The following is a 7,511-nucleotide window of genomic DNA, read 5'->3' as shown; positions in this document are numbered from 1 at the left end:
CAGTGAGCAGGCCTCCTTTCACCCCAGGTGAGGGGCACACCTGACACCAGGTGTGGGGCAGTGGGGCACACCCGGGATTCCGGCTCCTTTAAGTCTTTCCCAGCGGAGGGTGTGGCCCGGCTGCAGGTGAGCGGTTGCCACATCAGCAGGGCCAGAGGCCCACCCCCTCCCCCAGCTCTGGAGGGAGGCCCAGAGGCCCCGGAGGACGGCGGGAAGTGGGAGGGGAGAAAGCTGAGCGGCGGTTGGCTGCAGAGGAGGAAGCTTGCTGAGCGCCCGGTGATGTGGAGGAGGCCGGCAGCGCCTGTGTGCATGGGGCCTGCGGGCGTATGTGCAAGGAGTGCGTCCGTGCTTTGGCTGCGAGGAGTCGCTCGGCTTCCGTGCGCACGTTTGCAAGGACGTGTGAGCATCTCCGAGGACTTCACGTGTGCTTCTGTGTTTGCGCCCCGGGCGCACGTTCGTGAGTGCGCGTGACTGCGCCCCTCCTGTGGGTGTGTCTGCGTGTCCGGTGTGTGTGTCGCCTTGACCCTCGGGCCCGTGGGCGTCGCATGCACAGGCGTGGGCGAATGAACGCACTGGGCGTGCCTCTGCATGGCGAGGACGCGTGTGCGGGTGTGCACGGACGTGTTTGAGAACGCCTCTGGTGTGCCCGGGGTGCGCTGAGCGAGGTGCCCACCTGGACGTCTGGGAGGATGTGGCCGAGGCGGTGAGTCTCCACGGTGCCTTCGCGTGGCCGAGCGTGACCTGAGTCCTCAGCACAAACCTGAGACCAGTCGCACACAGCGGCCGCCATGACCGACGCAGGCTGAGAGCCTGCCCTTCTTCAGAACCGTGTCCCCTCCCTCGGCCTTCTGGCCCTACACGGAGCACGCAGCCCTGAAGAGCACCCCTCAGCCCAGCGGGCCTCTTCCCTCCGGGACGGAGGCTCAGTCCCCCTTCCTGGCAGCCTCTGTGACCAGCAAGCCATGTTCCCCTGTACACGTGACAACAGACACTCGAGGCTCAAGGTCTGCAGTGACCGGCACGGGCCACCCGGGCAGGAGTGTTGGGGTACGTGACACCTTGTTTTCCTCTTCTAAAGAGAGAGTAAGCACCACCCCTGACAGGTCTCACCACGACCCTCCCCCGGAGCCCTCGCCAGCGACTTGGGCACAGGGGACCATGCGGTGTTCACCTGTGCTGCCATGCTGGGCCTCATTCCACCACTTGTACAGATTCTGGAAGGACCCCTGGCTTTGCCCAGCCCCAACCGAGGCCTCAGCCAAAGGCTCGTCCTGGGAGGAAGAAAGGAACCTGACGTTCAGTGAGCCCATGGCCGGGCCCTTCCCACGCTGCCATGTCGTCCACTTGAGTCTTGCTCGGAGAGAGGCGGCCACTCACCTGGGATCACAGGTGGGAAGCGGCCAGCGAGGATTTGAACCAGATCTCTCAGGCTCAGGAGTGCACGCTGTGAGAGCCAGCAGGGGTGGAGGGCCAGTCTAAGTACGGCTGGCCTCTGGCCCCAGAGAGGAAGGAGGAAACCATGAGACGTTGGCAGCAGTGGGGGTTGACCCGAGACAGTTCCGTGCAGCGGCACCCAGGGCCGAGGTGACACAGTCTCATGTGAGTCCCAGCACAGCCCCGCAGGACTTCCTGTCCTAACCAGAGGCTGACTCCGGCCGTGGCTTCTCCCCAAGACCGAAGGGCACGTTGGGGAAACGTGACCAAGTGACTCCAGCGGAAGCGCCCTCCCCGCCGGCTGGTTGCCATGGCTGACGTTCTGCCTCCACTCACCTCTGTCCCTTGGAGGCCCTTTCAGAGCAGAACCCCTGAGGATGTCACTAGAGTCCTCGACTCAGCCCGAGGGGGCCTGGTCGGAGCAGAGGGTCCTGGCTTGGTGGGTGGACGTCCTTCTGGAGTGGATAGGAGCAGCGGAGACGGGCCAGAGGGCAGCAGAGTGTGAAGGCAGGCCTGGGGAAGGCTGGGACCTGCTGGTCTCTCCTTCACCCTCATTTCCTTCTCCGACAGCCTCTGGGGTGGCAGGCTTTACCCCCAAATTTCTGAGGAAACTGAGGCCCTAGGGGACAGACCCCTCGCACAAGCAGGACTTGACTCCTCTGTGGACTTCAAGTCCGGGGTTCCTCTGGACCCCAGGGCTGCCATCAGCTGGTGGAGGAGGCCAGCTGCTGGGTTTGGGCTCAAGCCGTGGTCAGCCATGTGGGCGTCCCGGCGCCCGACCACTACGCCACCTGCTGGTCCCAGAGGGAGAGAAAGTGAGAAAGCAAGCTGCCAGGTCTAGACTCAAACATGGTGGCCCACGTGGGAAGCCCGCGGCTCGGCCACCACAAGGCCTGCTGGTCCCGCATTTGACCTTCTGGGGTGATGAGGACCGGAGGGATGCTCCAGGACAGGCCTTGTGAGGCTACGCAGGGAAGGCAGGATGACAGGCCGGCGCCCTCCCCTCCAGGCCCCCAGGAAGTCCTCATGGCACAGGGAAGCAGAAGTGGTCCCCGCCCACCCAGCTGGCTGCTGCTTCTGCTGTGGCACCTGCTGCTCCCCAGCCTGGGGGCCGCAGTGGCCACAGAGACCCCGCTGTGCTGGGCTTGTGCGCCTCCTGCCCACCCGGCTCCTGCTGCCTGGTCCTTCCTGCACCCACGAGAGCCCTGGCTCTGACCTCACAGACCTGGAACCAGCCGAGGGATGGCAGAGCCCTGGGGCGAGCCCACTGCCAGCCCAGGTAGCGGCAGGCCAGTTGGGCCACCTGGTTCAGGTATGCAGACCTATGAAACCCGTAGTTGGGACTGCGGGCAAGGTGGGCCCTTGGAACCTGAACCACTGCCCTGGGTCCAGGCCGACCGTGGCCACGTCCCTGCAGCAGGCGGTGGGGGCTTCGTTTCTCTCAGAGCAGTTTCAGCAAGTGTGCTGACGGCCAGGTGCCTGAGGTCGGCCGAGGCCCTGCGGTGGGACCTTTGCTCCTCTGTCCTGGTCCGGGGCCCCTCAGGATCAGCAACCCCACAGACCCGCTCCATGCCTGCAGGCTTGGGCCCCTCACAGATGTCTGCTGCTCTTCCACAGAAGCCAGGGCACCCCTCTGCAGCCCAGACTCAGGGGTGCCAGTGCACAGCCTCTCTGCCTGCAGATCGGATGGCAGCCGTGGCCCTGGATCCCTCTTCCCTGCCCGGGTGTCCTGTTTCAGGCTCCATGGGTGGCCCGGCCTGACCCCAGCCTGGCCTGAAGGGTAGGTGTGGAAGGTGCATGCGGGCTCAGAGTTCAGGGATCAGGGTGGGGTCGGGCCCTGTGCTGTGCCAGCCCCAGCTTAGCCTTGGCAGGCGGGAGGGAGAGTGCCCCTCTGCCTGCAGCATCCGATCCGCTGGCAGAGCCGGCAGAGCCACTGTGGGAGCCATCCAAGAAAGCCCTTAGCTGGGCTCTCCCCCCAGGCTATTATCGACCCTTGACCTCGGGCCCCTCCACTGCCTGGGCCTGGGCTGCACTGAAGACGAGGCTGTGGCTGCCTGGCTATGGCCAGAGACTGATGATGGCCCAGTGCGGAGAGCCCTGGCCCCTGGACTGGGCTGAAAGGCCGACTCTGGAGTGAGAGGGACGCAGGTCTGGGTCCTGAGCACAGGGAGGCTTTCCTGGGTTTTCTTACTCCTGGAAGGTCCCTCCTGTCTCCAAGGCCTTGTAGGCTGGAGGCAGCTTCTAGAGAGGCACTGTGAGTCCTGGAACAAGAGAGTCCCTGTCCAGGGACCCGGGGCTGCCCACCCCATGCCCTTGGGTTATAGCCCTTGAAGCCTCCAGATGGTAGGGCAGGAAACGCGGACAGTGAGTCCCCCTCGACTCCTGGGGAGAGCAAGAGTCAACATTAAGACAGGGCTTGGCCCCCGCCAAGCGCCCTCCCTGCGTCCTCCTCCCAGCACCCCCGTATCACTGGGCCCATCTCTGCTACCCATGCCTCTCCCTTTACTGGCCACCCCAAACCCCAGAGCCGCAGCCCGAGTCTTTGTCCCCTCGCTGAGTCCAGGTCCCCCTTGCAGAGCCCTTGCATTGGAACTGGGGCCACTCTACCTCCCCGTGGGGGAGGGCTGTCTCCACACTGCCCCCCCAACACTGGCCCGTGGCCCAGAGAATGCTCATTTGCATCAGATCATTTAATATTCAAATAGCCAAGCCTAGGCTGCGGGGGAATGGCTCCTATGCAGCCTATTTGCATACTTTCCTTTGCTAAAAATGTATTTGCCAAAGGGTGTTGTACTTGCCAGCGAGAGACAGAGAGACAGAGAGGGAGAGAGAGAAAGAAAGTCCCCCCCAGTAGGGACGGTCACACCTCAACACTCTCCTCCCTTTCTTCACCCTGTTTGGACATACCCACTGAGCTCTCCAAGCTTCTGAGTCTGGGATTCAAACCATGTGCTGGTGGTCTGGGATCCAGCTTCCTTAACCAACAGGCCACAGGGCCAGCTCTGCATACTTGGGTTAGTGAGGAAGTGCCCAACCCCCTTCCCTCCTCAGTTCCCCACGATCATTCTGATTGGAGTCTGGATTGAGGGAGCCATTCTCGGCTCTGCAGAGGGAGTCCAATGAGGAGTGTTAAGTCGGAGCTAGGAGGATGCCGAAGACAGGTCCGGAGTGCGAGAACAGTCAGGATCACCTTCCCAGAGGAAGCCAGGGTCTGGAATAGGGACTCGGAGAGAGGGCTCTTAGAAGTCACTTGGGCTTTCAGAGCCAGACTGCTGGAACGCGGCGCTACATGCTACCGCGACTTCCTGACTACCACAGCAGACATGGTGGTCGGCCACAGGGCTCTTCTCCTGAGCCAGAGCTACCGCACTGGAGGCTCGGCCGACTGTGAGACGAGTCTGTGTCCCCCTTGAGTCGTTCAGCCCTTCCCTTCCTTTCCATGTAGGGAGACTGAGGCCCAGAGAGGAAACGGAACATGCTGATTATACGCACCACCACCACCGCGCCAGCCTGGAAGGCTGAGTCCTGCCTGGAGAGGGAGGGAAGACAGTCCCACTCGGTGTAAGAAAATCTTCACCAGGCCAGCAGGTGTGTGGCTGGGTCCCACATGGTCTACTCCGCGGTTCAAGTCCTAGACCCAGTGGCTTGAAAATCATGCCAGGTGTGTGTGTGCGCGTGCGCGCGCGTGTGTGTGCGTGTGTGTGTGTTGAAAATCCTGAGAGGAGACCGGAGGACAAAGGATGGCCCTGTGGCCTTCCCTCTGGGGGCTGCTTTCTCGGTTTCCCCTCCCTCTGGATCGGTCTCTCTGTTGTACACGCGTCTATAGCAAACTAACAGGGAGAAACATCGTCACTTAAGAGGTGCTCAGGGTGGAGTTTCAGGTGACTTTGTTCACGAACGTGCGTGTCTCTGCATTTCCCACATCCTCAGCAGGCAGGGATTCACTCTGTGGTCAGAAGCCCCTCAGTAATGGTACTGGTTTCTTCTTCCAGCACGAGGTGGTGCCTCCTTTAGGCGGTGTGGGAGAGGTTTTATTATTATTTGCATTTTTTAAAGGAAAAACCGGGTGGGGGGCAGAAGGTGGTGTGGTGGTTTAGGGTGCTGGACTCCCACATGGCCGATGGCTGTTCCAGTTCTGGACCTGGTGGCTTGCTCTCTCACTTTCCCAATCTCTCTCTCTCTCTCACTCTGTTAAATTAAAGTAAATAAATAAATAAATAAATAAAAATTCTTAAAAAAAAATGAGGAAAATCAGAAATTGGAGCCAGTGAGCGGCAGATGGCATGATGGATAGGAGCGCTGGACTCCCAAATGGCCGACCACGGTTCAAGTCCCGGACCTGGCAGCTTGCTTTCTCTCACGCTCTCTCTCTTTGTCCCTCTCTGGTTAAATTAAAATAAATAAAATACAGTTAAAATAAAATAATTCTAAAAAAATTTAAAAAGAAATTGGTGCCAGTAGGTGGCGTGGTGGCTAAGGCAGCTGGATGCTCACATGGCCTACTCTGTGCTTCAAGTCCTGGACCTGGTGGCGTGAAAATCAAGCCAGGCACATCCCCAGAGGAGAATGGAGGAAAAGGGATTGCAGCATAGCCATTCCACCTCGTCCTGGGGAGATTTTCACTTTCCCTCTCTCTCTACCTCTCTGTCTCTCTCTGGCGAGTGCACACGCCCTATAGCAAAAACTTAAAAAGAGGGGAAAAAAGTTAATAAAAAATTAATATCAGGGGCAACCAGCAGTTAGCGTAATGGCTATGTCACTGGATTCCCACATAGTCGACCGCCGTTCGCGTCCCGGACCCGGTGGCTTAAAACTCACGCCGGGCGCATGTGCGTGCGTGCCCAAGATCCCGAGAGGAGAATGGAGGAGAAGGGATTGCGGCGTGACCATCCCCTCTGGGGGGTGATTTCTCGCTTTCTGTCTCTATGTCTCTCTCTGTCTGGTGAGCACACGCGCCCTACAGTGAAAATCTCTCCAAAAAAAAAAAAAAAAAAATATCAGGGACCATCTGGGTCTATGAGAGAACAGCTCTTCCCTGTCCCATGGGTGGGAAGCCCCATTCTGAGAGGAGCGAAGTGACATACCCAGTGTCTCACCGGGCCCTAGAAAAGGCTGCTGAGCTGAGCGGACTGTGGAGACCAGAGGTCCTGGCACGTCCGGCCCCTCCCAGGAGCTGGACACCTCTCTTCACTCAGAACAATGGCCCCCACAGTCCTCGCAGCAGGGAAGGGGAAGATGAAAGATGTGGGGGGGCAGCAGGGGTTGGGGCCCAGAGCAGAGCCAGAAGCAGGAGCAGGGCTGGGCGGGTCAGGGCAGCCCTCCCTCCACCGGGACTCTGGGAAGGGGCCATTTTGGTGGGAGCATGGGGTGTCTGTCTGCTGGTCGCCCACTGTCCCTGAACATCGTCCTGTCCAGTGTGGCCACACACAGGGCGCGGACACGGTGGGGTGGGGCCGCTCTCCAATTCCGTGAGGACCTGTACTCATGCCACCGTCTCCCCGAGTGCTCACCTGGAAAGGGGGCACCCAGTCTATCCCGGGGCTGTACCGAGCACAAAGGCACCCTCCATGGCGTGGGGAGGCAGCCCAGCAGGGGCTGGCACTGGGAGCAGGGCTGGAGGACTGGGGGGGAGCCTCTTCCTTCCTGCCCTTCCAGCTGGGTAGCAAGGTCTGAGGCCAGATGTGCGGCAGAGTGACTCAGCGCTTTCCTGCCTGGAAACTCCTCCCTGCTTGCCTCACCAGGCCGACCGGAGGGTGAGACAGCAGGCGGTGGGGGTGGCTGGTCTTGGACAACCTCAGGGGAGCTGTGCGCAGAGGGAGGACGCACTGGGATAAGGAGGTTGTGGCCTGGCTTGCAAGACAGGGATGTGATGGGGGGGCAGGGCACTTCGAGGCTGTCCAGGTACAGGTTGGCCTAAAAACACACCCCTCCGCCCACTGCTCACACCCATCCCAGTACTGCCCAGCCTGCCCCTACCCACTAGCGCAGCCTTTCTGGGCCGTGAACCGCAGGGCGCTCCCTTCCTGCCCACCTCTTCTCATCCTCGCAGCCGCTACCTCTCACCTCCCACCCTGCAG

The 7,511-nt window shown here is 60.7% G+C and overlaps 1 long non-coding RNA gene across 1 annotated transcript; it reads left to right on the top strand.

The window, feature by feature from the left end:
- Positions 1 to 228: 228 nt before the first annotated feature.
- On the top strand, positions 229 to 5,523 carry LOC114009607 (uncharacterized). The gene is made up of 3 exons (XR_003550993.1): positions 229 to 2,746; positions 3,052 to 3,214; positions 4,880 to 5,523. It is a non-coding gene; the product is annotated as an uncharacterized LOC114009607 (long non-coding RNA).
- The last annotated feature ends 1,988 nt before the right edge of the window (positions 5,524 to 7,511 follow it).

Source organism: Tupaia chinensis, unplaced genomic scaffold (assembly GCF_000334495.1).
Source record: "Tupaia chinensis unplaced genomic scaffold, TupChi_1.0 Scaffold000573_1, whole genome shotgun sequence".
Lineage (NCBI taxonomy): Eukaryota > Metazoa > Chordata > Mammalia > Scandentia > Tupaiidae > Tupaia > Tupaia belangeri.
Note: the sequence above shows the minus strand (reverse complement) of the source record. Positions and strands in the feature narration are given on the sequence as shown.